The sequence below is a fragment of the Mastomys coucha genome, unplaced genomic scaffold (assembly GCF_008632895.1).
Source record: "Mastomys coucha isolate ucsf_1 unplaced genomic scaffold, UCSF_Mcou_1 pScaffold6, whole genome shotgun sequence".
NCBI lineage: Eukaryota > Metazoa > Chordata > Mammalia > Rodentia > Muridae > Mastomys > Mastomys coucha.
This window is the reverse complement of record NW_022196912.1, coordinates 98,461,963-98,489,617: the sequence shown is the minus strand read 5'-3', so window position 1 is coordinate 98,489,617 and position 27,655 is coordinate 98,461,963. Positions and strand designations below refer to the sequence as shown.

The 27,655-nt window shown below is 46.7% G+C and overlaps 1 protein-coding gene and 1 long non-coding RNA gene across 4 annotated transcripts in view; one reads left to right on the top strand and one right to left on the bottom strand.

Moving 5' to 3' along the window:
- Window positions 1-27,655, top strand: part of Dpf3 (double PHD fingers 3) — a 285,974-nt gene that overhangs the window by 2,379 nt on the left and 255,940 nt on the right. The window contains exon 1 of one of the 3 annotated variants that reach the window (XM_031357681.1): window positions 19,995-20,018. The exons of the other annotated variants lie outside the window; for them this stretch is intronic. The gene's annotated coding sequence lies outside the window, so the exon portion shown is untranslated. Of the gene's footprint in view, window positions 1-19,994; window positions 20,019-27,655 lie in introns of those variants that run through there. 3 annotated transcript variants of the gene reach the window in all.
- LOC116080969 lies at window positions 9,920-11,253 on the bottom strand. The gene is made up of 2 exons (XR_004114698.1): window positions 10,926-11,253; window positions 9,920-10,107 (listed from the first exon to the last, which is right to left on the bottom strand). It is a non-coding gene; the product is annotated as an uncharacterized LOC116080969 (long non-coding RNA).

The following is a 27,655-nucleotide window of genomic DNA, read 5'->3' as shown; positions in this document are numbered from 1 at the left end:
ATGATTATTATTATTTTAAAAACAACTTGTTTAATAAAACATCTTATACATTCCGTTTGTTTTTAGAAGTTGCTGATCAGGAAACAAAACACACGTGAATAAATTATGCATGGGCTAAATTAGAACAAAGCGTAGCAACACGTCAAGCCTAAGGGATGGAGGGGGGGGGGAGGAGGGAGGAGTGAAGAGAATGGTTTGGAGAGCTTATGTGTTTATCCTTGTGTGCCCCTCCTGACAATGAACCGGAGCTTCCAAACCACATTAGCATTTTCTCCGGGAGCAAGCAGTCTCGTCTTAAAAAGGCAACATCAGGGACAGAAGAAACTGGTCACACAAAGATTTCCTCTTGGGCCTGGGGATAAGTAGCAGTAGTTGCGGTGTTGGGAAGAAGCCGGCTCGGGTTTCTTTCATGCCACCCTGTGGAGGGCTGTGTCACAGACTATGGGTCACTTTTCATCTTGCTGCTTTTTTTTCCATGTGGGGCATTCAATAATTCAATTCGTTGGATGACTGCATGGCTCAACTTGAATCTCTTTGCTTTGCGTGGGCTGGGGGTGTCTTCTTTAGGGTCCCAAGTGCCTGAAAACAGCCTTTCTTAGTAGTTTGCCTTTCTTCCTGGCTGCCTTTGATCTCCCCTCAACTCCCCTTTCCTTCCTGGTAGCTTTCACCCCTTCCTCTCTGAAGCTGACAGTCTGGCTTCTCCATTTTAGCCTTTAACTTCTTGTTACTGCCCTACAGGGTGTTAGAGGCAGAAACAGGAGCTGCCAGGCCAGATTAGATCAGAAAGGGACTCGGCAGGTGGCCCTACAGCCAAGCAAGTCACATCTGGACAAATAGAATTCAGAGGCACTGACGGACATGTATGATGTGTAAATGTGAGTTGCCTGCTATTTAAATTAGCAGCTACAACACTGTCCAAGTACAGATTGTTAGAGTCATCCTCAACTCCTGTATATACAGAAAGTGAACAAGGATAGATTTGATAAAGGCATGGTTGTAAGTTACATGTTGTGTACTTGTCGATTTCTGTATACTTGGGAAATAAAATACTTAAATTAAAAAAAAATCACTTATCTTAGGTGGGCATGGTGGCACATGCTTTTAATCCCAGTATACAGGAGGCTGAATTGGTGTCCAGCCTAGTCTACATAGTGAGTTCTGGGCGGCCAGAGGTACATAGAGATACCCTAGTAAAAAAAAGTTACTATTTTATGTGTGTATGTCTTGAGCAGGTGAGGTGCTGGAACAAGTGTGTGTGTGTTCGTGCGTGTGTGTTATTAGAGGACATTTGGAATGGGTTCTTTCCTTCCACTATGTGTGGTCCTGGGATTGAACAGGCTTAAAACAGACACTCTTACTTGCTGAGCCATCTCTCCTGCCCTATAATGTTTTTATTGTAAGATCTCAATATACTAGTTTAGGTTGCTCACCTTCCCCCACGTCTGCCAACAGCACTTTAAGCACAATCTCTCAGTAACTTATCAAAACTCTGCTCTTAGCACTTAACTGGGAATGCCTGCCACCTTCTGCCAGACTCGATCATGTACATATGTGTCTATTTTTATAACTCCGGGTTCAGAGACAAATAAATGCTATTATTACTTAATTATTCTAGTTAGGGCTTTAATACTTTAATTGTTTGATTATAAGCAATCAGAAAACTAAACTGTTTAGTCATGATTATAACTATGATTCCTTGTACACAGTTGCGTCAAAACTTTACTTTGTAGAGAGTTACTCTGGCTTGGAGGTACTTGTTGATATCTTTGCTTTATTATTAAGGACATAACTCTTAAGAGAAAGAAAAGCTTACTTGTTCAATACTCAACATGGCTCATGTGTATAGTTGATGTGGTCAGGTCTTTATCTCTCTGTCCATTCTTTGATGTGGATGTGTGTTCTAATCTAAAGTGGTTTTGGGGCACGTGAAGGTTAAAAGCTGGACCGTACTCTTGCTGAGGCAGTCAGTTTAATTATCAGAGAGGAAGGGCCAGGGGCTCACATTCCTGGTCCCTAATCTTGTCTTGGCTGTTTTGGTTGGGAAGGGGGTGGTAAGGAGGGACTAAGCAGAGAACAGCGGGGTTGGGCCTTTGTGAATTTGCAGCCTTTTATGGACATTATTTTAGTCCTTGGTGGAAAAGGACCTTTTAAGCCAACAGAAGCTTGACCACTACCATCTCTCTCTGCTTTAGTCATCAGTGTTAAAACAAACAGGGATGTGGGGAGAGTTAAAAAGCACTGGCGATTCTTTCAGAGGACCCGAGTTTGGTTCCTAGCACCCACATAGAACATCTTACAACTGCTTCTACAAGTTCCAGGGATTTGACACCCTTTTTTGGCTTCTACAGGAACACACACACACACACACACACACACACACACACACACACATATACACGGATAAAGTAAGTCCTTATTTATTTATTTATTTATTTACCTTTTGGGTTTTTAGAGACAGGGTTTTCCTGTATAGCCTTGGCTCTTCTGGAGCTAGCTCATTCTGTAGACCAGCCTAGCCTCAAACTCACAGATCTACCTGCCTTTGACTCCCTGAATGCTGGCATCAGAATCTGACATAATAAAATAAATCTTCTTTTACAAAAAAGCCCTAAAGTTTCCAAATTTCATGAGCATACATTACTTTTTATTTTTATTATATTTCAATAACTTATTATTTTGAGATGTCCATATCCACAAAGGGAATTGGTTTCTGTCAGAATCCAAGGGGGAGGCACTGTCACAGGGTCTGCAGCACCCCCCCTGGGGGGCGCATCTCAGACCCATAAAGGCAACTGGGATCCCATGGTGATTGATCTGGAGAGTTTACATCTTCCTTTGACTCTTTGGAAGCATGCAGGTAGTTGAATTTAAATTTGGCTGTAAGAAACTGTAATATTTCTCTATCCTCTCAGGTCATCACCAAACATAAGGCATAGTCATCATGCTTTGTTTTGAGCACATACTCCCCAAAAGATAGAAACTGAGGCTGATACCCATCTTTCAAAGTGTAGCCTTGTTGGTGGAAGCTGGGTCATAAAAAATCCCCAGGATCCAGGGGCCTGTTCATTATACTAACCTCAGCAAAGTAACTTTTGTGGTTTTTGAGTGTTTTCAAAGTCACTTGAAGGCAGAAATGTAGCCAAATGTGGCAAACCTCAGGCCAAAAAAATCCCACAGGCACCGAAATATTTTATTTTATTTTTTTACCCTCCTGCCATTTTCCAACAGCAGCCTTATATAATCATAAACCTATTTTAAATAGTCTTGAAGTATGAAGGTATTTAACAAGGAAAGACAAGGAGTGGCCAGGGGGTAGGGAGGAGAGGATGGGTGAGTGGATCAAACTACTGTGTGGTCTGGAAGCCCAGAGATGATTGTTTAACTGCAGAAGAGCCCCACAGGATGAACGGTTTCCAGTTCGCAAGTTTTCTTAGCTGAGGGGAGGGGGGCCTGTGACTGAGAAGGGGTGGGGTGTGGTGGTGTTTGTATGACTTTCTTTTCTTATTGGTCAGGTTACTGGTGTTTCACAGTCTGTCAGACCATATGGATGAACAGAGCTAGCCTCATAAAACTGTCACCAGGAGAAGCTTTCTTGAGGCCTGTGATTTGCATTAGAGTTTTAAAAGCCAGAGTTAGGAGGTGTTTCTGGGGGAGGGGGAGGAGCTAGAGAAGTGCAGTGTGGAGAATGTCTGAGCTTCATGTTTGTGAACACTAGAGTGTATATGAGTGTGTGTGTGTATGTGTGTGTGTGTGTGTGTGTGTGTGTGTGTGTGTGTGTGGTTAGTGGCAAGGGAAGAGAGGGAAGCTGATATGAAAGCTGAGGACAGGGCTCTGTGGAGGCAGGGAGGCCTAGGGGTTCAGACTCAGGCACCACAGAAGAGGGCATCAGATCTCATTACGGGTGGTTGTGAGCTACCATGTGGTTGCTGGGACTTGAACTCAGGACCTTCGGAAGAGCAGTCAGTGCTCTTACTCAAGAAGCCATCTCTCCAGCCCTAGACTCAGTATTCCTAGTAATGGGTTCAGATAGTTGTCATTGAGTCTCTAGAATTCAGGGGCTGAGGTTGGAGAACAATCGTGACACATTAATTCTCCTTTAAGTGTCCCCTCTATCCCTTCCCTCCTGCCCAGTCCTGATCTTCGGGGGACTGTGCTCACCTCAGGATGCTGTGAAATGAGATAGGTGTCCTTGGCATTCTTACTCATCTCAAGGACCTGCTGCTTGTAGTACACATAGTCGAAGTCGCTACCATAAAACTTTTCTTGTTTCTCACCCTTTGCCCATCATCATTGCAGCCTGTCTCAAATGCTGCCTCTTCTCACCAGTGACTCTAGCAGCTCTGCTGACTTAGGAGTAAGGTGAGGAGAAAAGTCTCTGGCATCCTAGGCCTTTTCAGAGGTCCCTGCTCCTTTAGGAGGAGGAGATGCACGTGATTTCACAATTCCCTGGTCAAAAACTTCCTGGCCGTTGGCTGGGTGTGGTGGCACACATCTTTAATCCCAGTACCCAGGAGGCAGAGAGAGGGGGATCTCTGTAAATTCTAGGCCAGCCTGGTTTACCATAATGCGTTCCAGGACAGCCAAGGCTACACAGTGAGATCCTATGTTAAAACAATGCTGCCCCCCCCCCCCTGCTCCCCCAGCATATGAGACAAAACTGAACCAAAACTCAAACAAAAGAACTTCTTAGCTCTTACTGTGGTCATTTCGGATGGGAAGGACAGTTAGTGGTCAGGCTCTCGTTTCTAAGGTGTTGCTCTGGAGGGGAACTGTAAGACCTGGAGGCCCTAATGTGGTTTCACTCCTTGGGGGTCCAGTCTTGCCACATAGGGCTCCCACGTAGGGTTCTATCATGATGGAGCATTCTATCCCTTCTCAGAACCTAAGGCTGAGGACCAGGTGACCAGGCTGTTCAAATGTGGGCTTTTCTTTTTAGTCATACAACCAGAGGCCGAGGAGAAAGGGAAGGTCAGGCGGGAGACCTTGCTTTACCATGGTGCTCAGCCCAAATGACATGGAGGTAAAAAAGGGCTTGTTTCCTTTTCCTTTGCACAGCCACAAGAACCCAGTTGCTAAGTGACCTGAAGCCTGTGGGCCTGTACTGATGGCTCACTGAGCTCTCTCTAGTACAGCCTGTGTTACTACTGTGGAAGTAGGGGCACCCACAAGAAGTAGAGATACCTGTGTGGGCATCAGCACGCAGACTGGAATTTCATTGTCTTTCCTTTATTGACGCTGTAGACTCCACTGGGGGATTATTATTGGGCTTTTCTGTGGTTGAAATCTCCCTTGGCAATTTTCTGCGAGCCTAAAGGAGGAAGAAGGGCTTGCAGAATTTATCAGCAATTTTGCAGACGCCAGCAGGTAAATTCTAAGTCTTAAGCCAAAAGAAAAGTGACATAGTTGTTCTTTAGCAGACAGGTGTCCCTTTTACTTTTTAAAACCTGTGATAAGATAGGCATAGTAGAAAATACACCATCTTAGCAGGGTGGCGGTGGTACACTCTTCTAATTCAAGTACTTGGGAGGCTGGCAGATCTCCGAGTTCGAGGACAGCCAGGGCTATATGGAGAAACTCTGTACTGAAAAAAAAACCCCAAAAAATCAAAACAACAACTACAAAAACAAAAATGCCATTTTAAGGCATGCAGTCCGGTGGCATTAAATATATTTTAACAATATCTATTGTGTATGGGGTTATATATACACATGAGAAGACATGCCCTGGTATGCCATATGCTTATAAAGGTCAAAGGACAACTTGTGGGAGTCACTTCTCTTTGTCTACCATGTGGGTCCCAAAGATTGAATTTAGGTTGTCAGGCTTGGTGGCAAGCACCTTTATTTGCTTAGCCATCTTGCTAACCCACATTAAACACACTGATAATTATTGGTCAGCCATTACCATTATTTCTAGAACTTTCTCATCATGTCAAACAAAACGTTGTGTCCTCCTTAAACACCTTTCTGGGCTGGGGTCTAGCTCAGGGGTAGGGCAGGGGCTTGTATGGCAAGGCCCTTGGTTCAGGCTTCAGCACCAGACAAAAATCATTGCTTCTTCAAATATCCTTTTGCTCTCTGCCTAAGGATTCCATATGAATGGAAACTGCTCTGTTTGCCCTTTTGGGTCTGGCTTATGTCACTCTGCTCAGTGTCTCAGGCGCCGTCCCTGTTTCAGTGGGCGTCTGTCAGACCTGCATTCCTTTTTATGGCTGTTGAACGGATAGGCCACACTTTGTTTATCCATTTATCTGCTACTGCACACTTGGGCCATTCCCATTCTTGGCTGTTGCAAAGAAAGCTACTGTGAACGTTTTTTTGTGTTAGTAACTGCTCAAAGTCCCTATGTTCAGCTCTTTTGGGTAGAGGCCTGGATTGCCTCTATCTTTGGACTCTTTACAAATCAGAGGCTGCAGTTATAGATGTCACAGGCTGTCCGCCCATTATAACACCCCAAACAATGTTAATAGTGTTGCAGAATTTGGCCTCTTTCCTACCCCTTCTCTAGGTATAGCACTAGTGTTTGGGGAGTGGTAAGTGCCTAGGAAGCTGGAAATCTCGAGACTCACTTCTCCCATCCCTAGCTCCAGGCATGGCCCCTTGGGCCACCTTTGGCATGAGGGTAAGAATTCCTTATGAGGAAATCTGTCACCATGGTGAAGGAGGGAGCACCTGGGATGACAGGACAGATTGGTGGCTCCCTTGGGAGTTCAAGGCCAGCCTGGGCCTCAGAATGAGGCTCTGTCTCAAACAAAACAAAATAAAATCAAGTCACAACACAGGTCTGAAGATGGAACTCAGTTGGTTGAGTGCTTGGTTAACACATGGAGCCCTGAGTTTGAACTCTAGCACTGTATAAATGAGGCATGGTGGTGCTTGCCTAAGATCCCAGCATTCAGGAAGCAGAAGCAGGGGATTAGGAGTTCAAGACTATCCTCAGCTACACAGTGAGTTAGAAGTAAGCCTGGGATGCACCAGATATTACACATATGCATCTATGCACCCACCCATGCACACACATATGCACGTGTGTGCACACACATACACGCACACACACCCATGCATGCATGAACATACACTCATACACATATACTGAAAAAAAAAAATCCCCAGGAAATAAACAAAAACGGAGCCTGTTTTTGCATATGGGGAGAGCTAATTTATTTACTCTTTTCCTGCCCAAGCCTCCACTTCTCCTTCAAGAACTCAAGTAAAATAAAACTTTTTAGAAAGTGGAAAGTGTAAGGTGTTCCTGGGAGAGCTGAATTTCCCTGTCATATACAGAGTCATTCTCAGAGTCGATGATAACCTGATCCATTAGATGTGAGCATGTGATACTGGGAGTAAACCCAATGTCTGGCCCATGATAGGTGAGTTTTCTGTTGAGCCACATACCCAGCATTCTTCTTTTGAGACCATCTTTTACCAGCTATCTCCTGCCTGCCTGCCTGCCTCCTGAGTAACTGGGGTCAGAGGTCTGTGCCACCATGGTTGGCCTATTAAACATTAGACCAAAAGACATGCTACTGGCATCATATCTAATCATTGTTTTTAATGCAAATCTATTTTTTTAAAAGATTTATTTATTTATTATATGTAAGTACACTGTACCTGTCTTCAGACACACCAGAAGAGGGCATCAGATCTCATTACGGGTGATTGTGAGCCACCATGTGGTTGCTGGGATTTGAACTCCGGGTGATTGTGAGCCACCATGTGGTTGCTGGGATTTGAACTCATGACCTTCCGAAGAGCAGTTGGTGCTCTTCCCCGCTGAGTCATCTCACCAGCCCAATGCAAATCTTTCTTTAAAAAAATATTTATTTGTTTGTTTCATGTATGTGGGTATACTGTCACTGTCTCCAGACACACCAGAAGGTGGCATCGGATCCCATTACAGATGGTTGTGAGCCATCATGTGGTTGCTGGGAATTGAACTCAGGACCTCTGGAAGAATAGTCAGTGGTCTTAACCACTGAGCCATCTATCCAGCCCTTTGATGCAAATCTTGCTCATCAAACTGTGTTGCAGTCATCCTGGGAGCTCAGGCAGGTTTCACTGTCTAGATTTGAAGCAGGCATGAAGATGAGGTCTAGAGAAACTCCCATTTCCCCTTGGGAGCCCTGAGCTGAGTCCATCCACAGGACCAGCAGCCATGGGAAGGGCAGTGGGTAGAGGGAACACTTGGGTCCTTTCACCAAGATGAAGGAGCAAGAGGGTGTGAAAGGCGGCTGCAATCTGCATCTGCTGGGAACAAGGAAGGGAAGCCATTGATAGAGGAGGCAGTGAAATAGGACATCTTATTTATAGAAAACTGAATGTAAAGGCTTATGATGTGTTTGAATCATTAAGTTACTTGTTGGTTTCTAGCGTTGGAGAGGCTTCATGTATAATCTTGAAGCAAGCTACAAGGGTACTTTAGAAGTAAATTAAGTAGAAAGTCATCCTTAATTCCATCAGACTCCTTGCAATGACTTTCCATGATCACCATTGAGTTGAGCCCAGTGGGAACAGTCTCACTGGATCTAACTTAGGAGCATCCTTCATCTTGTCCTGGTTACAGCCAAATGCCCTCCCCATCTGCATCCAGAGGCATCTACTTCCAGAAGGACCTCTGGTTTCCGTGTCGGCTTCTAGAGTCTTACTCTTTGGTGGTAAGTGCCTGGGAAACAGAAGGCGGACTGTCCTCTCCCAGGAAGACCACTGTCATTGGGGTAGGGTGAGGTGGTGAGAGGAGGAGACAACTTCTGCTGGCGATTGGGGGGAGGGCAGGGAGGGTGTCTGGGACATTGGGAGTGGAGAGAATATATTCTCTCTTGCTAATTATTTTCCCTGAGGACTTAGCCAGTGCAGAACCATCTATTATCGTGGGAGCGCTCTACAGTGGTTCTGCCTGTGATGAATGCTAAGTGGAAACAAGCAAGAAAAATTAACAGGCGGCCGCTTCTGTCCACCTAATTAAAATGCATATCCAAGCACGTAAGCCCTTATGTTTCCCCGACGCATGCACCCCCCTTCCCATCCCAGTTCTATGGAGGAGAAAAACACTCCCCCAATCATTTCCTTTGATTATGTTTTCATCAGGGAAGGACTGAGGGCTTCCCTCAGAATCCAGAAGGGCGCTATATTCTAACAGTTAAAAAGTTGCCAGTCTTTGGACTTCAACTGGGCTTGAAAATTCTGAGTATTATAAAAAATTTAAAACAAAATGATAAAAATCCCCAAACTTTGGCTGCAGAGAAAAAGGACTCAAGGAAAAAGAAAAAAAGATGAGGGAGGGGGTGCATTTTCTATTGACTTTAGTTTTGTGTTAAAAGTCTAGTTTGTATTAGTAAAAGTTTGAAAGTCTTTTGTGTCTTTGTTTTCTGTCTCTTTCCAACTCCTGTCTGTATCTTTTCCTCTCTGGGTGCTCTTTGTCAAAAACCTTTACAAAACCCCAAGCTTTTATAGAGAGATTTTCCAAGACAATGTTTTATCTGCTGTTGCATTTGGGGACAGTATCAGAAATGCCCCAAGTGTGTTTGAAACCAAACAATACTGCTTCATCCATAAGGGGTGTTCCCTAGTCCCTTCTCCCAGCCCTCTCTCTTTCTTTCTCCCCCCCTCTAAAGAACAACTTTATTCAGCAGTCATAAAATATTTAATAAAACATGAAACTTCAGTCCCCATGTTCAATTCCCCATCACAGGCCTCTCCGTGCAGAGCCCCCTCCCCAGCCCCTGTCTGCCCTCCACTGCAGCCCCAGCTGTTCATTTATCAGGGCTGGCCGGCTCAGCAGTGCATGGAGATTGCTTTTAATTAACTCTCTTCATTTTTCCCAATCTTCAGGGAGCAGCAGCCATTTAATGATTTTAATATTTTATCTAGATTTATATCCCCTTATTCGTTGTTGTTTGACTTGTGCATTTGCTCTTCCTGAATAGCTTTTGGATGAGTCTGTTTATTTGCCCCTGACCCCCTACCTCCAAGCCCTTTCCCCAAGATGGGAGGATGGGTTCCAGAGACGGTCCACTTCAGTGGTGGTCCTGTGATGGTTGGGATTGTAGACTTTGTCTTTGAAAGCTCACATTTCACTTGACTCTTAGATGACAGAGCTTATGAGCTTTTCCTTAAAAAGAGAGGAAGAAAGTGAGGATAAGAACAGAAAAGCAGAAAAGAGAAGAAGAAATTCTGTGTTGTGGAAGGTGAGGTCCTTCGGCTCTTGTGCTTGCTCTGAAGGTGTGAGGTGGTGGGCAGGTGGCTCAAACCTGCTTCCTGGGGTTCACTTTGAGTTGTAGTTTGAGGTTCATCATCCTGTCCACTATAGTGTCACTTACAGTCCATTGCTTTTTATTATTATTTTTTAAAGATTTATTTATTTATTTATTTAATGTATATGAGTACACTGTAGCTGTACTGATGGTTGTGAGCCATCATGTGGTTGCTGGGAATTTGAATTCAGGACCTCTGCTTGCTCTGGTTGGTCTCTGTCTCCGGCCTAAAGATTTATTATTGTATCTAAGCACACTGTAGCTGTCTTCAGACACACAAGAAGAGGGCGTCAGATCTCATTACGGATGGTTGTGAGCTACCATGTGGTTGCTGAGATTTGAACTCAGGACCTTCAGAAGAGCAGTCAGTGCTCTTAACCATGGAGCCATCTCTCTAGCCTACTTTTTATTCTTGAAATAATAGATGGGGCCGGGCGTGATGGCACACACCATTAGTTCTAGTATTCAGGAGGCAGAGGCAGGTAGATCTCGATGAATTCAAGGGCAGCTGGGTCTATGTAGTTCCAGGCTCAGCCAAGACTACATAGTGAGACCTTGTCTCAAACAAAACAAAACAAAACACCAAAAAGCAAAACATCAAAGCAACCAAACAATAACAAAAATCCCTAATCAACAATAACAACAATAACAACAATAACAACGACAACATTCTTACTGTGTAGCACAGGCTGGGCTCAAGGGATCCTGCCCCAGCTTCTCTGTGGCTGCAACTGTGTGTGTGTGATTGTATCTGGAAGAGCAGATTCTTGCTGCTACTAAGGGTGCTGGCTCTAGGGCCGACTGGAGATAGGTTCAGCCCAGTCTTCACGTCATGGACTGCTTCTTTATTTAGGTATGGCTGGGATCAGTTGAGCAACTTCTTGGCAGATTACTTGCTGTGCGATCTGAAGAAGGCATTGAAGAGGCAACTCTTGCTTTCTGCCTGATACTGTGTAGTGGTGGGCAAACAGGCAGTTAGCTACCCAGCTTCCTGGCTCCCCCTCCCAGCCTCCTTTGCGCCGAGGGGCGTGCACCTTTGTCCAATAGCTCTACAGAGGTCTGGCAGACAGGCTTATGTACAGGCTTGTTTTTAGAACCAGTGTGGCCACAAAATGCCCTTTTGACACCGGGGGTTGGTAATATGTCTTTAGGGTTACCTGTTGCTAAGCAACTGCCAGCTAAAGTTTGAGCTCGATCTGGGGATTGCAGTGAATTGCCCTGGGTGACTTATATCTACATTTAGGGACTTTGATTTGCAGTATTGTCCCAGGGAACAAGAGGCTGGGAAGACACTCTTTTTTTGTAGCCTCAGGTTTTTAAAAGTCTGGGCCAGTGCCTGATGCCTGGCTAGTATACACAGATATTTATTTTGGTGAAGAAAATGGTCTTTTCTTCTTATCTCCTTATTCTGGAGTGTACCTCTGCTCTCCATAGCTCTGCCAGTCCTGAAACCCTACTTACCCTTTATATGCTAGGGACCCAGCTACATGCAAGAGGCAGTGAGGGAAACCCGATCTCAACACTGTGGTCAGGTGTTCACACCAATCATGGTTTGCTGGGTATATTCTGTTGACCTTTTTGTGGCAGTCACAGACCTTTACGGGAATCTCTGGAAAGCTGTGGATCAATCCCCTCAGAATAGATGCACCCAAGTGTGATGTGCCTCTGCATGTGGCTTTATGGGGCTCGCAGCTCTTGATGAACACATCTGTGGATACCCTGCTCATGTTGGGGCTCTTGGGTGACAGCCTCCACGTGAGAGGTGAGGGTGAATTTCTCTTTTCCCGAAGGCTGGGATTATAGGTGTGCATCACCCCACACCTGACTAAAAAGATGTTCTGAATCCCTGTGTGGAGGCAGCCCCCCTCTATCCTCTGACATCTCAGTAAGCTTCTTATGGCTGTTGTAGATCAGTAGTTAAATGATCTTCTAGCCCTAGCCTGCTTCCGATGCGCTGTTTGCTTGATCCCCTCCAGACAGCTCAAGGGGCTCCCTTTCCCCACGGTAACCTTAGCTGACTCTCAGAGGGGGGTGCTTAGGGCCCCTGGCCCCTCAGTTCTGCACATGCCTTTCCTCTCTCCATCATGGACATACTCTGCTATGGCCGGTTACAGAAGGTGGCTCTGGAAGGCACTGATGGACATTGGCTGTGCTTTTCTGTCTCTAGCCTAGCTGTCACTTGGCGAATAGCTGAGTGAATGGAGGCAGGAGGTAGGCACACTGCTCTGCCTGTCTTTAGAATTGAGTTGTTCTCATTGTCTACTTTACACGGCCTGCATTTGGGAAAGGCAGTAGAATTCTCTTTAAACATTCTTTAATTTCAGATGTCAGGAATCAGACGCAGGCTTGGGTGTGCTGACGTGTGGGAGGTATGGTTGCTCTTCTGAGCCGTGTCATTTGTATTAGTAGATGCAAACAGCTTGGCTTTCTGCTTTAGTGGGGTTTGTTTATTTGTTTTTCTTTTTTCCTTTTCAAGACAGGGCTTCTTTGTGTAGCCTTGGCTGTCCTGGAACTCGATCTGTAGATCTAGCTGGTCTCAAACTCAGAAATCCGCCTGCCTCTGCCTCCCAAGTGCTGGGATTAAAGGTGTGCACCACCATAGCCGTGGCTCTATTTTGGGGTTCTAAGATTGACAAAAGTAGAAGGCATAAAACCTTTAATGGTTAAAGCCAAGGTTGAACTCTGAAGAGAGTTCACCGTTGGTTCTATCAAGCTCTGGAGATGACGTCAGTCCAGCCATAGTATACTGATGTCTTGGTGGAGAATGTCTTCCGCACATGTTGACAGTGCACATGCCTAGATGGGATAAACTCCAGTGACTTGATGGCCCTATGTGCCCAGTGCTGGATTGGACAGTGAGCTGGAAAGGGTGTTCCAGGGTCCTTGGAGCACTTCTATCTTACATTAGGGGAGATGCTGACATGGGGTTGTAACCCTTGAAGACCTTCTCCAGATCCTTCTGTGATGTGGAAGAAGGACTTCTGGGAAGTCTTGTCCTTGTGTCTGGAGGAAGATGAAGACCTGAGGAGGAGACAGACTCTTGGAGCTAAATTTTTTAAGTCCAGATCATGGTCTGCTGGACCGCCTCACTCTCACCCTTCAATGCAGAAGGCTAGAAAACACGTAGACGTTGCCCAAAATGCAGGCTGCAAGAAACAGGACTTTGAAAAATGCCTATCACCTCCCAAATGTTACTTTGCACTAGCACCTGTGCTCCGAGGTAACTCTACTCCAGCACAAAGCCAGTGGGAAGGGGCACATAGGGCACAAGAGGCACACAGGGCTGTCCCTTCCCGGCACTCATTTCCTTTCTGGGCAGTCATCCCAGTATCACAGATACTTACACATATTCTGTCCTCATTTTATCTAATCACGGGTGTCTCTGGAGAGAAGGGAACTGGTTTGGACCACTCCATTTTAGGTCAGTGATGCCCAAGGTTAGTTGGGATGAACTCTGATCTATAGACTTCTATGAAATGCGGGAGTTCTTCAAGCTCCCTAGACAAGAGTCTACGGGGGTGGGGGCATGTTTCCCTTCCCAGGGAGTAGAGATCCCAGCCAGTGTCAGGGGGAGGAAATGGAGTCTAGTTGGTTTATGAGTCTAAATTTTGGAGCCTCTCTGAGAACTAGCAAGATCTTAGAGCAATAGGACTCTTGTTTTCTTAGTTTATGATCTGCCAAACTGAGAGGACCCAATAGTATTGGCCCCTCTTCCAGTGATCATTCATTCCTGGCCTTTATCTGCCCAGAATGCCTTCAGTTTACAGGGAAATGCAGACCCATAGAAGCTCTGATGGATGGGATTGTCTTTACTATTGCCCAGGGCTGCCCCAAGTGCCCGTCTCCTGAGTTACCCAGATGGTCTGGTCTAAATGCTGCAGAGCTCAAGAGAACACCCTCTCTCTCAGACCCTGAGCCGGCAGGGCATTCTTGGGCAGCCCAGTCTCCCAGCGGCTTTCCTCCGGGCTCTGCTTCCTGCCTCTTCTCAAATCCCCAGGAAGAAAAATCCCACCAGTCACCCGTTGACTTTTCTTTTGCCTTCTGTTTCTTATTTCATTCTCAACTCAGAGCTAAGCTGCCCCAAGGCCCTCTGAGCCACAGATCGAGGAATAATCCACTTACTGCTTCATGCCAAGGTTTGCACCTCCAGCCTCTGCTTCCTTCGGACCCCCCCTGGCTTGCCTCTCCTCTCCATTCCACTTGCTTTCGCTCCCTGGCTAGCATTGCCATCTGAAAGAATTAAAGGGGCACAGAAGGGAGGAAAGAGTACACTGCCTTCGTTTCTAAGGAGGGTCGGCTGGATCTATGAGTGGTAGAAGGGAAGTCAGGAGGGACAGACAAACTGAGAGAGAGCAGAGAGAAGCTAGTTGCAGGGAGGTGAGAAGCTGCGAGGTTGTTCCAGGCCAGGAGAGTTGGTTTTTTTTTTTTTTTTTTTTGAGACAGGGTTTCTCTGTGCAGCCCTGGCTGTCCTGGAACTCACTCTGTAGACCAGGCTGGCCTCGAACTCAGAAATCTGCCTGCCTTTGCCTCCCAAGTTCTGGGATTAAAGGCGTGTGCCACCACTGCCTGACTTATCTTTTTAAAATTTTAAATATTCTTTTTTAGACAGGGTCTTACTTATGTAGCCTTGGCTTGTCTGGAATTACAATGTTGATCAGGCAGGCCTTGAACTCACAGAGATCCGCTCTCTGTTCTGCTGACCCCCAGCTGCTGGGATCAAAGGTGTGTGCCAGCACACCTGGCACATCATTTTAAAAATCAGAGGTGTGCTTTGATGGTTTCGAACACATATGTAATGTGCTCTGATCATTCCTCCAACCCCCTCCTCCTACTCTGGTTACCTTCCAATGAGCCCCCCTCTTGTTTTCAAGACTTTTTGCCTTGTCTTGTGACCTACTGAGCATGAATTTATTCACCAGAGCATGGAGACTCAGCACTGGCTACACCAGCGAGGGACTCCCCCTCCTCCAGCTTCCACTGAGAGCAGATTGTGCCTTAGGGAGTGGTCTTTGCAGGCAGAAGCTCAGAGGTTGATGGGTGTCTATGGCACTCACCCTGAACTGGCTCGTCTAGTTTACCTCAGAAGCTATTCATTGTTGGGCCTGGTTAGTACTTCATGAGGGAGGAAGGAGAGCTGCTGGTGAGATGAGGAGAGACAAAGAGGAGGTGGCCTCCTGTCTGCCTTTAGGACCTTGGGAACCAGGCAGGCTCCATAGAAAGTGAGGCTGGAGGACATCACATAGGGAAGGTAGATGAAGATTTTAGAAGCATTTGTGCGACTCCATCCAGGACCCCCTTTATTTTCTGGGACAGGGAAGATGAGGTGAGAAGGAACATGGGAAGGACAGAAAACTGTGGGGTGTACAGAAGGTAGTGGACACTCTTCCCCAGGGCAGGCCCTAAGCGTGCATCTGTTGGGACAGTTCCTAGAAAGCACTCAAATGTAGTCACCTATGGGATGCTGGCTTGGTAGGCTATAATTCCTGGTCCTCCAGAGAGCCGACTGTCTCCTTCCCATCACTCACAGAGGGGTTAAACTGGATCAGGTCTTGGGTTCCTTTGTCTTTTTAAAGATTTATTTATTTATTTTATGTATGTGAGTACACTGTAGCTGTACAGATGGCTGTGAGCCTTCATGTGGTTGTTGGGAATTGGGCTCCCTCTGCTTGGCTCCCCTTCAGTCCACTCCGCTTGCTCAGTCCCTGCTTGTTCCAGCTCAAAGATTATTTATTATTATACATAAATACACTGTTGCTGTCTTTAGATGCACCAGAAGAGGGCGTCAGGTCTCATTATGGGTGGTTGTAAGCCACCATGTGGCTGCTGGGATTTGAACTCAGGGCCTTCAGAAGAGTAGTTGGTGTTCTTAACTGCTGAGCCATCTCACCAGCCCTGTCACGTGTTTTTTTTTTTTTTTTCCCCCAAGACAGGGTTTCTCTGTATAGCCCTGGCTGTCCTGGAACTCACTCTGTAGACCAGGCTGGCCTGGAACTCAGAAATCCACCTGCCTCTGCCTCCCAAGTACTGGGATTAAAGGCATGCGCCACCACGCCCAGCACGTGTTCTTTTTTAAAAGCAATTTTAACATACATTTGTGTGTGTATTTATGCATGTGTACACATGTGTACACTCATGTACTACAGCTTGCATGTGGAAGACTTTGTGGGAGTTGGTTCTTTCATTCTACCATGTGGGTCCTAGGGATTGAACCCAAGTCACCAGTCTTGGTAGCAATCTCCTTTCCCCACTGAGCTATCTTTCCTGCCCCTGTTATACTTCTGAGCTTTTTCCAGGGTGACTTTCAGGGGAAGCAGAGATTATTGAGATGTGCCACCAGGCCTGCCCTGGTGTGAGCCATCGGTCCCTCTGGATTTGGGACAGTTCTGTCTAGCTGCAAAGATAATCTTCCTACAAAAGGGCCGAGAGCTTAGCCAGGCAGTGGTGGTGCATGCCTTTAATCCTAGAATTTAGGAGGCAAAGGCAGACGGATTTCTGAGTTCAAGGCCGGCCTGGTCTACAGAGTGAGTTCCAGGACAGCCAGGGCTACACAGAGAAAACCCTGTCTCGAAAAACAAAACAAAACAAAACAAAACAAAACAAAACAAAGGGCTGAACTTGAGGGGTGGAGCCCAGCCGAGCACTGGATTGAAGACTTAGATGTGGAGCTGGACTTGGTGGTGCAGACCTTTAGTCTCAGCACTCAGGAGGCAGAGGCAGGCCAGCCTGGTCTACCTAAGGAGCTTGGAGACAGCTAGGGCTACACAGGGAGACCCTCTCTCAAAAAATAAAAAAGCGCCAGGCAGTGGTGTTGCACACTTTTGATCTCAGCAGAGGCAGGCAGATCTCTGTGTTCGAGGCCAGCCTGATCTACAGAGCAAGTTCCAGGACAGCCAGGGCTACACAGAGAAACTCTGTCTTGAAAAACTGGTTAAATATCTCCCTCTTTTGTAGTTTTAGTCTTTGCTTTTATTTATTTATTTATTTATTAATAAGACAAAGCCTCACGTAACCACTTCTGACCCTCATGGCTCTCCCTCCCAGTTGCTAGGATTACAGGTGTATGCCACCCTGTCCAGCTAGGTATTTAGTACCTAGAAATGGTATTAATAAGTACACCATGAAGATCCATCCCAGGGCTATGGATGCGGGCGAGTTGTACTTGTCTAGCTTGTACGAATTGCTGGGTTCTGTCTCCAGCACATAAACCAATAGCACAGCTACACACCCACGATTCCAGCAGTCCAGACCTCCAAGGTCATCCTGGGCTATACAGTGAACTTGAGGCCAGCTTGGGCTACATGAACCCTGCCTCAATCAATCAATCAATCAATCATCAAACAATCAATCCAGCATAGAGATGTGAACCCTCTATCTTTAAACTTGGCGTCAAGGATGAGTTTTTAGGGTTCAGATAGAACAGGGTTAAAGGTGGTGCCTCCCGAACCCCAGCTAGGTACCTTCAAGCCATCTAACCGTCCGCTCCAGCTCTGTCATCCCAGAGACAGCTGGTTTGCAGGCAGAGGCTTGTCTTATGCACATGGAGGGCTCTTTGTAGGCTTAGATCTGGAGTCAGACCCAGCAGGGCATCTGTCATGTGACCTGGAGCTTGGAGGCTGACTGAAGGGCCAGAGTCTGGGTTCAAATCTGACCTTTATGACTGAAGGCAGGCTGTTCTAATCTCTGTGCCTTGGTTTCCTCATCTGTGGAATGTGACCGATAGTTCTGTCTCCATAGGGTTGGTGGAAGACTGAAGTACATCAGTGTGTGCAGGGTCCTTAGGGGAACTGACACATGTCACCTTGGGATGGATGTTGGCAGTGCTCTGTTTGCCTCTTTAAAATGGAAAGGCACACTAGTTGAGACCCTCACTACCTTGTGCACATTGGCATTTTAAAAGAAATGAAACACGTAGGGGAAGTAATAATTTTGCTGGAATTTCTAGAATTCCATTATAACGTGATGGTGGTGATGATGATGACAATGATGATGATTGACTAGGTCAGACCAGGCTTGCCTCCAACTTTTTAGAGTTGAGACTGACCTTGAACTCCTGAGCTTCCAGCCTCTACCTCCTGCTTCTCCCTCTAATGTACTGGGATTACAGGTGGGGTATAGCATGTCTGGTTAGTATTATCATTAAGTTTTTTTATTTTATTTTATTTTTTTACTAGAATAAGCTAGAAGAGACTTTGAGGAAGATTTATCTCTATTATTTACTAACTAGTTAATTGCTGCTGATCTTGGGCCCCTGTGAGAAAGGACATGAATTTCACAGAGCCTGACAATGGCTCACAGAGAAGCAGTGACCCTGGTTTACTGTCTGGGCTCCTGCGTCCAGTTTCCATGCATCCTGTGGCTGCCTCTTCCCTGGGGAGGAAGGTTCTTCCTGCAGGGATGAACTCTGCCCTCCTGTCTCAAGCTAGAAAAGGCTGAAACTCCCTCAGACTCCAGGGAGGGGGGAAGGAGAGGGAGGAGGGTGGACAGGAGGAGGGGGGAAGTCAGCTTGTGAGCTTATCGGCTTGGTTAGGGATGTGTTGCTACCGTCATTATCTGGGTAATACAGAGCCCACTGGGGACACCCTGCTATTTCTTAACCTCCTGGGCAGGCTGGTGTGTGAATTTGAGTTTCTAGAACACTCTTTCGGAAAGCAGGGCTCCACTCTGTTTGACAAGCTGGCATGCCAAACGCCAGACCCCTATGTTATTTTTAACTGTTCAGAGGGTTTTTTTTTCCCCCTCATGGTATAATTGATGAGACTCTGTGGCCCAGGCGGAGAATCCAAACTTAAGCTTGGTTTGTATCCCTTGAATGGGCATGTGCCTGATAACCTAAGAGAAAAGCCACTCTGTTTTTCTGGGTTGGCCGTTCTAAATCTCCCTGTCCACTGCAGGCCCCACAGGCCCCCAGGGAAGAGAGATCTCAGATAACCTGAGCTCCAAGACCACAGCAGGGGTGGTGGGAGGGCTGCATAGCTGTTGTCAGTGACCTTCTCCTCCCTACCTCTTTCTGAGTCTTGATAACTAGGGACAAAGCTGCATTTCAGAGGGCTTAAACAGGATACTCTGGAGGTGGCCACTCCTGTCTCTGTCTCTTCTCTTGACCCTCTTTTTCCCTCCCCCTTCACTCCCAGAGGGGTAAGCTACCTTATTGCCCTCTGGGGACAGTCCCAGAGAGTGGCTCCTGTGTAAGAGAGGGAACTCTGGGGGTGTCTGGTGACAACTGAGAACATTTTCAGTTCCCCATGTCCAGGGGAAAATGCTGTGTGTCTCTCACTGACCTGTCTCAGGCTTCACAAATCTATGGCTTTATTTTGTGTTTCCTTGCTGTCCCTCTGGGCAGCGACATGAGAGGTTCTTGTCCAACATTATTGAGGACACACATTGTGCCAGCTACACTGGCCCTGTGCAGCCAGTGGTAAATCAAACCAATGCAGGTCCTGTCTTCCTGGAGCTTGGGATTCGATTGGGAAGACAGTTAGCAATCCCATAGTCTCACAGCTATAGAAGTAAAACTGGAATCTGCATTCTGCTGAAGAGTCTATGACAGGAGAGTGTAATCGGGAGAACTGTTTTGGTCTCATGCTCGGAGGGAAAGTTTCCCTGAGGAGGGAACAGTTCCTGTCCGGTAGTGAGGATAGATGTGCAAAGGTCCTGTGGCCCACCGGAAGACCGGTGGAAAGCAGTGAGGTGGAAACACCGGAGAGCCTGGTCATGGCGTGGTGAGGAAGCTTTATCCTAAAAGCAGGAAGCAGCCATGGAAGGATTGAAGGTAGGAAGCGACATGATCCGGTTCATATTCTAAATATTCCCTCCCAGCTATGGAGAGATTTAGCAATGGAGGCTGAGAAGGACAGGATGAGCAAGTTCTGGGGAGGCGTTTCTGGGTTAAATGTAGAATGTAAAAAGAGATCCAATCAGGAGCCTGAAGGACAAGGCATTAGTTGCAGAAGGCTTTGGCCCTGGGGCTTTGCCTGCACAGGCTGGCTTCCTTCCCTCCTGTCCTTCAAGACCACATGGAAACGAGCTGATACCCCTTCCCCATCCTTGGAAGATTTTTGCCATTTTCTTCCGGGGTTGAGTCAAGCAGATAGCGTCCCTCTGTTAACCCGGCTGCCGGCTCCCGCTGTCTTTCGGGCTCTCAAGGTGCTGTCTGAGGATGTCCGTGTGATGGACGCCTGAGACTGGGGGATGGGTGGTAGGCTCCCAAAGGCCCTGTTATCTGATTCCTATGCCCTGAGCACCTGGAGCACAGTTCTGCTCAGCCCAGCATTGGAGAAGGCAGTGCTTTCCCTGGGGCCCTGGGAGGCCAAGGGCTTGGAGTTCTAGGTTGTCTCCTTTGGGCACCGCAGTAATACAACTGAGGAGACCAGGGCTCGGAACACCGAAGCATCTCCTAGTCAACAGCCACCAAGTGTCAGAGCTGGTGGAGGAGCAAACACAAAGGTCCCGCTGGATGACCCACGGAGTTTGCATTCATGGACCAGCAGTGGTTAGGAACTGTCCGGGAAGGAAATGACATTTATGCTGAGCCTGTGCAGATCTCCCCTTGTCATCCTCACCTTGCTTCCCTTCTCTTCTTTCTTTCTTCCTCATTATGTATCCGTTGGTATTATTACCACCACCGCTACTTTTACTCCTCCTCCTCTAATTAGTATAGTTTGGGTAGAGTCTTGACATGTAGTCCTCACTAGCTTGGAACTTATTACATAGCCTTGAATTTACAGCAATCCTCTTGCCTTCTGAGAGCTGGGATTATGGACATGGGCCATGGTACCTGGTATTCTTGTCATTTTCTACACAGTACAACGTTTACTGTATTTGGTCTTCCAAGTAAATTAGAGCACTGATTTCAAGAATGTGGGAGCATGGTGGCAGTTGTTTGTGAATACCATGTGTGCTGCCTAACTTTCTTTTTTCCTTCTTTTCTTCCTTCCCTCCTCCCTGCTTTCAATTCTTTCTTTCTTTCTTTCTTTTTTCCTTCCTTCCTTTCTTTCTCCCTTCCTTCCTTTCTTCCTTTCTTTTTATTTTTTTTAAAATATTTATTTATTTAATGTATGTGAGTACCCTATTGCTGTCTTCAGACACACCAGAAGAGGGCATCAGATCCCATTACAGATGGTTGTGAGCCACCATGTGGTTGCTGGGAATTGAACTCAGGACCTCTGGAAGAGCAGTCAGTGCTCTTAACCGCTGAGCTATCTCTCCAGCCCTGTTTTGTTTTTTTTTTTTTAAGACAGGGTTTCTCTATGTAGCCCTGGCTGTCCTGGAACTCACTCTGTAGACCAAGCTGTCCTCAAACTCAGAAATCCATCTGCCTCTGCCTCCCAGGTCCTGGGATTCAAGGCGTGCGCCACCACTGCCTGGCTTCTTTCTTTCTTTCAATTGTCAACTCAAAGCAATCTAGAATCATCTCAGGAGGGAGCCCCTTAGTTGACAAAACACCCCATCACATTGGGCTGTAGGCAAGTCTGTGGAGCATTTTCTTGATATGGAAGGGCCAGCTCACCTGGATGGTGCTACCCCTGAGCACAAGGCTATTGAAGAAAGCAGGCTGAGCAAGCCATGGGCGGCAAGTCGTTAAGAGTCATTCCTTCACTTCCTGCCTCCAGATTCTTGTCCTGACTTCCCCTCATGGTAGACTAAGACAAGGAGCTGAAATGAACACTTATCTCTCCAAAGTTGCTGCTGCCATTCTTTTTTTTTTTTTTTCCAATGGTTGCTGCCATTCTTACTGTTTATCACAGTAATAGAGAGCAAACGGAGACACCAGCTCCCAGGAGGAACTTTAACATCCATGGAGTTTGGTATCACAGAGGTGCTAGAACTAACTAGTCCCTCAGATCACAAGGGTTAATTCTATCCTGTTTTACCTTTTCCTCTTCACACTCTTTCTCAGTGAACAGGGTCAAACATACTTTTTTTTTCTTTCTTTTTTAAACTTTTGGAACCATTTCCTGACACAACTTTTCTTTATTTAAAAATGGCCTGAGGGCTGTCGAGATGGCTCAGCAGGTAAGAGCACTGACTGTTCTTCCGAAGGTCCTGAGTTTGGATCCCAGCAACCACATGGTGGCTCACAATCATCCATGATGAGATCTGATGCCCTCTTCTGGTGCGTCTGAAGACATCTACGTATTACGTAGGAACGAGGGGACTGGAGCGAGTGGGGCCAGAGCAAAACAGATCCTGAGTTCAATTCCCAGCAGCCACATGATGGCTCACGGCCATCTGTACAGCTACAGTGTACTCATACACATAAAATAAATAAACAAATCTTTAAAAAAACAAAACAAAACGGTTGAGGACCCCTGTGGCTTGGGCTGACCCAGAACTCTTGGTTGGACTGTGTTGCCTCTGACCCCTACTCTCAGTCCCTGCAACCACGTGATCACAGGTATGGCCTATCACACCTGGCTGTGATTAGAGTCTTTTGAGGACTCATGAGCCCCATCCACAAAGTAGATATCTACTTAGTACAGAGCAGAGCATAAGTGGGCTATTCATATCCATACTAGAACTTTTCCCTCTGTAAAATCTCAAACCTACACAAAGGAGACAAAATGGCACAAGAGATCCTAACCCACTCCATCTTTAAGAGAAGCGTGGGAGGCAGTTTTGCAGTCTTTCAGACCTTCCCCAGGGATGCTCTTGTTTTGAGGTTCTTGGCATGATACAGCCGAGAGGAAGATGTACAGGGAGAAGTTGAAGCTCTTGAGCTGTCTGACGGCTGTTGACTAGAGAGGGAGACAGTCATTTTGACTCATCTCCAGCCATCCAGCTCACAGGCAGAGCTCATGCTCAGGACAGGAGGTTGCTTTAGAAAGTGCTTTAGATAGCTGTGGGCTCTCTCCCTGCCTGGACAAGCAACAAAAGTCTGGCCAGGTCAACAGTAGTCCTGGGGCATCATACAGCTAATATGAGGTTGGTGGTGGGCCAGGGATGGAGCACTAACCCTAGTGAGCCCCACCTCTCTTATGCGACAGATGGTCTCAACTGTTTTCTAGCATGGAATGACCTAAAAAGGGGCCCTTGAAGTAGTGGTGTTTAGCCACACGGCTTTCGCTTCATTTTTATGCAAAAGGCCTTTTGAGTAGCCTAGAGGTTTCATGTTGCTGGAAAGGAACATACTTTAACATGTGATCCTGTAGGTGTAAGATGGGCCTCACTTTCTATCTCTGTGATTCAGCCTGCCCTGGAGGTCCATAGCCAAATGTGACTCAGGAGTGGTCCAGTGACTGTGAGGGGATTTCAGGGAAAGAAGAGTCATTTTGCTCGTTCATTTCATGGAACGGGTGTAGGGGAGCTGGGCTGAGGTAGTCCCTCAGCCGTGAGAAGAAAAAGCTAAAGAGCAGAAGAGATGGAACCAGGTTCTCAGCAGGGCCACTGAGCAGTTCCCCAGCTGGGAGGCTCTGTGTATCCTAGTGAGAGATTGGGTACCAAAAAGAGAAGTGAGTTTGTGTTCTTTGGGTGTTTTCTGTTTAAGAGACAAGGTCTAAATAGTGAAGATGTCAGCTGAAGACTTTGGGAGTATAGGTTGCGAGGTAACAAAAACCCCTGTGTGGCACATGTCTGCAACTTCAGTCTTGGACTGAGGCAGGAGGATCAGAATATTGAAGTCATTATTGGCTATATACTGAGTTTAAGGTCAGCCTGGGGTTCATGAGACCCAGCCTCAAAACAAAACACTAGGAAATACCCAGCCATTCATTCAGTAGAAGCCAAGAAACAGAGCAAAAGAAGGATATAGTAAATACATATAAATCATATATACTTACTTTTATAATTTTGTTTTTTTGTTTTTTCATTTTTTTGTTTTTTCGAGACAGGGTTTCTCCGTGTAGTCCTGGCTGTCCTGGAACTCACTCTGTAGACCAGGCTGGCCTCGAACTCAGAAATCTGCCTGTCTCTGCCTCCCAAGTGCTGGGGTTAAAGGCGTGCGCTACCACCGCCCGGCTACTTTTATAATTTTTATATTTATTTATTTATTCATTTATTTATTTATTTTTGGTTTTCCAAGACAGGGTTTCTCTGTGTAGCCCTGCCTGTCCTGGTTTTTATTTTGTGTATGTGAGTACACTGTAGCTGTACAGATGGTTGTGAGCCTTCTTGTGGTTGTTGGGAATTGAATTTTTAAGACCTCTTCTTGCTCTACTCAACCCTACTCACTGGGCTCTGGCCCAAAGATTTATTAGTTATTATAATTAAGTACACTGTAACTGTCTTCCGAGGCACCAGAAGAGGCCATCAGGTCTCATTCCAGGTGGTTGTGAGCCACCATGTGGTTGCTGGGATTTGAACTCAGGACCTTCAGTAGAGCAGTCAGTGCTCTTACCCGCTGAGCCATCTCACCAGCCCAATTTTTATGTCTATACATCTCTGTATATGTACTATGTCACACTGGTGGGGGCCGGAGGACAACCTGGCTATAGTCATTTCATCTTCTTCCATAATGTGGGCTGAGGGCTTAATCTCAGGTCATCAAGCTTGCTGGTAAATTGCTTTATCTACTAAGCTATCTTTCTAGCCCCCAAGTATTCACCTGTGTACAGATGAGAAAATTCCAAGTTAAAGCATCTAACTCAAGACCACATGGTGGCAAGTGTGTATGGAGTTAAGCCGTGGCTGGGTTTGCTCATGGCTTGTGAACAAAACAACAGTGAACCCCCACCTCCCTTCCCCCTAGACAGCCTGGGTGGCTTACAACTGCCTGTAACTGCAGTTCCAGAGGATGAGATGCCCTCTTCTGGCCTCCATGGGCATCTGCGTAAGTATGTTACACACACAGACAAGCAGGCACACACACACACACACTCCAAAAACCCAAACAAACAAAATCCACTTACATGTATGGCAGGATAGAGGCTGTGTGTGGCTACATTGCACGGTGGCTTGAGTAGGGAAGCTAAAGGGGCTGGGGTATAGGTGGGATTATACCTACTCAAACCAAGGAACAATAACTCACACAGCTTAGGTGCACACCTTTATCCCAGCACTTGGGAGGCAGAGGCAGGAGGATTTCTGAGTTCGAGACCAGCCTGGTCTACAGAGTGAGTTCCAGGACAGTCAAGGCTACACAGAGAAACCCTGTCTTGAAAAACAACAACAACAACAACAACAACAAAACAAAACAAAACAAAAATCAAATAAAGACCGGACAAATCTGTCTCAAAGCAAGTTGGGGCAGAGAGATCCCAGAGTCGTGCTTAGGGCTCTTTTTGGTTTTGTCTCCCAACAAGGACATGAAACACCACCAAGAGGTAACATTGGCCAAGTGTGCACGTGTGCCACATTAACTGCACCTTCCGCACATTTGTGGTTTCAGTCTTTGGGAGTGTGACCCCCTTACAGCCTCCTCTCCACTCTCTCTTGTGGCAGTTGCTTTTCCATTTACCTGAGAACCTTTGCTGATCCCCTCACCTTCAGCCTCTGATTTTTGCCTCAGACTCATTCAAGAGAAGGGAAAAACCCAGAAGCAAGAACCTTTCTGTCACCTGTGTTCTCTGCTTTATCATGACAGAAGCACCCCTTTCAGGAGCACTTTCCTTGGGCACCCAGCTGGTAATATCGTTCCCCATGTCACATTTCTATGATCTGGTCTGATGACATCAGAGGTTGCTGTTTGTTGTGGTTCACCTCTCCTTGCCTTCCCATTTGGAATTACAGATTGTGGCTCCAGAGACTCGACTTGTCATTGGCATCTGTAGCCTGAATGGTTCTTAATGTGACGAGTAAACGCTGTAATTCCCATGGGCCAGCACCCACACTCCCATCTTATCTGCCCTGTTGCCTGACCTCACTTCCACCTCATTTTATATCCTAAAAGCTGCGAATCCTTCTCAGCCCTCACTATCAAAAGCCTTAGGGCCACCATTGGCTCCTCTTTCCCTTTGCCTCACCCACACTTAGCCCTGAGTCTTTTCTGTGTGTTGACCAGGGGGCGTTGCGGGCTAGTACTGGGCATTGTTTAATCACAGGGCTTTACTCAAGGCAAGCACATAACCCTCAAGCTACATCCCCCGTCCACTTATTTTCATCTTCAGACACAGTCTCACTATTAGTCTAGGCTGTCCTTGAAATCACTCTGTAGTCCTGGAAGGCCTCGAACTTGGGATTCTCTTGTCTTAGCCTCCTGAGTATAGCTGGAGTTACAGCCATGGATTACCATACCTGGCTCCAAAGGCCTATTGACTTACTTACCTTGGTCACCTCTGGATTCTGTCCTCCACTGTGGTCACCTGTCATTGAGGCCACAATATGGCCCATGGGACCACTGGCTAGAGCTACTTAATTTATCCCATTAGGTCATTCCTTTCACGGGGAGCTGTGCACAGAACAGTTCCATTATATCATCAGTGGCCCTACTGATGTGTAAGATTTACTCATCCATCCATTCTTCCATCATCCATCCACCATCTGTTGAGTGGCAGCCCTATGCAGGCCTGTGGGAGGGGCTAGGGTGGAGTAGCCAAAAGTACCATCTTTCCTTTCCTATCAATTTTTAATCCCATAGAAAGGGACAGAAATAAACAACCCAAATCTCAGAAGCATTATGGGTACTTTTGTTCGTTTACCCATCAATTATTAATGACTTCCCACTATGTGCCAAGCTCTGTAGGGGCTGGGATATAGCAGCTAACAAAACCCAGTACCTGCCAGAAGGCTCACATTCTAGCGGGGGAGACGAGCAGTGGCTATGTACACAGTAGTGATGGTATGCAGGGAAGCAAGGCTAGGTCAGGGGCACATGTGTGCGGGTTTGTCCCTATGTAGAGGGTGCTCTTAGATGCCTCTGATGAAAGTGTTTACTGAGCTGACGTGCGCAGATAGTGGGGGAATAGGGCTTCTAGCTTAGGGAGCTGCTGATACCTTTGTGCTGATGTCCTGAGTTGGGAGCGTACCTGTTAGGGTGTGCATCGGAGCAAAGGGACAAGGGAGTGGGTGGTCCTTCCTGAGCATCACCCAGAACTCCAAGACCCCAAATCAGCCTTCCATTCTACGCCCTATCCTGGGTTCTGAGGTTGAGTCCTACTTGCTCATGGACTTCCCACCCGCAGGCCTCTGTTTCTAAGAACTCTCCAGCATGTCTGTTCTGGCTGCCCACCTCTCCCTCATGGACTCCCCGAGTGCACCTCTCCAAGGCTTTCTTCGGGCAGAACTGGCCATATCTGGACAGGTCTCAGTCACTGCTTTGAGCATGCACACTCAGCATGGTGACTTCCGAATGTCAGTGCCACCTGTGGGAGCTCCTTGAATCTTACTAGATGACTTTTAGCTCTTAGTTCATTGGGCACACAGTAGGTGGTTCAGTGCCTATTCGAAGCAAGTGCATTTGGAAAACAGCTTGCTTTGTCACTAGCTTGCATAGATAGATGCACGGTCCCCCCCCCCCATCAGTTGCTGTGTTTT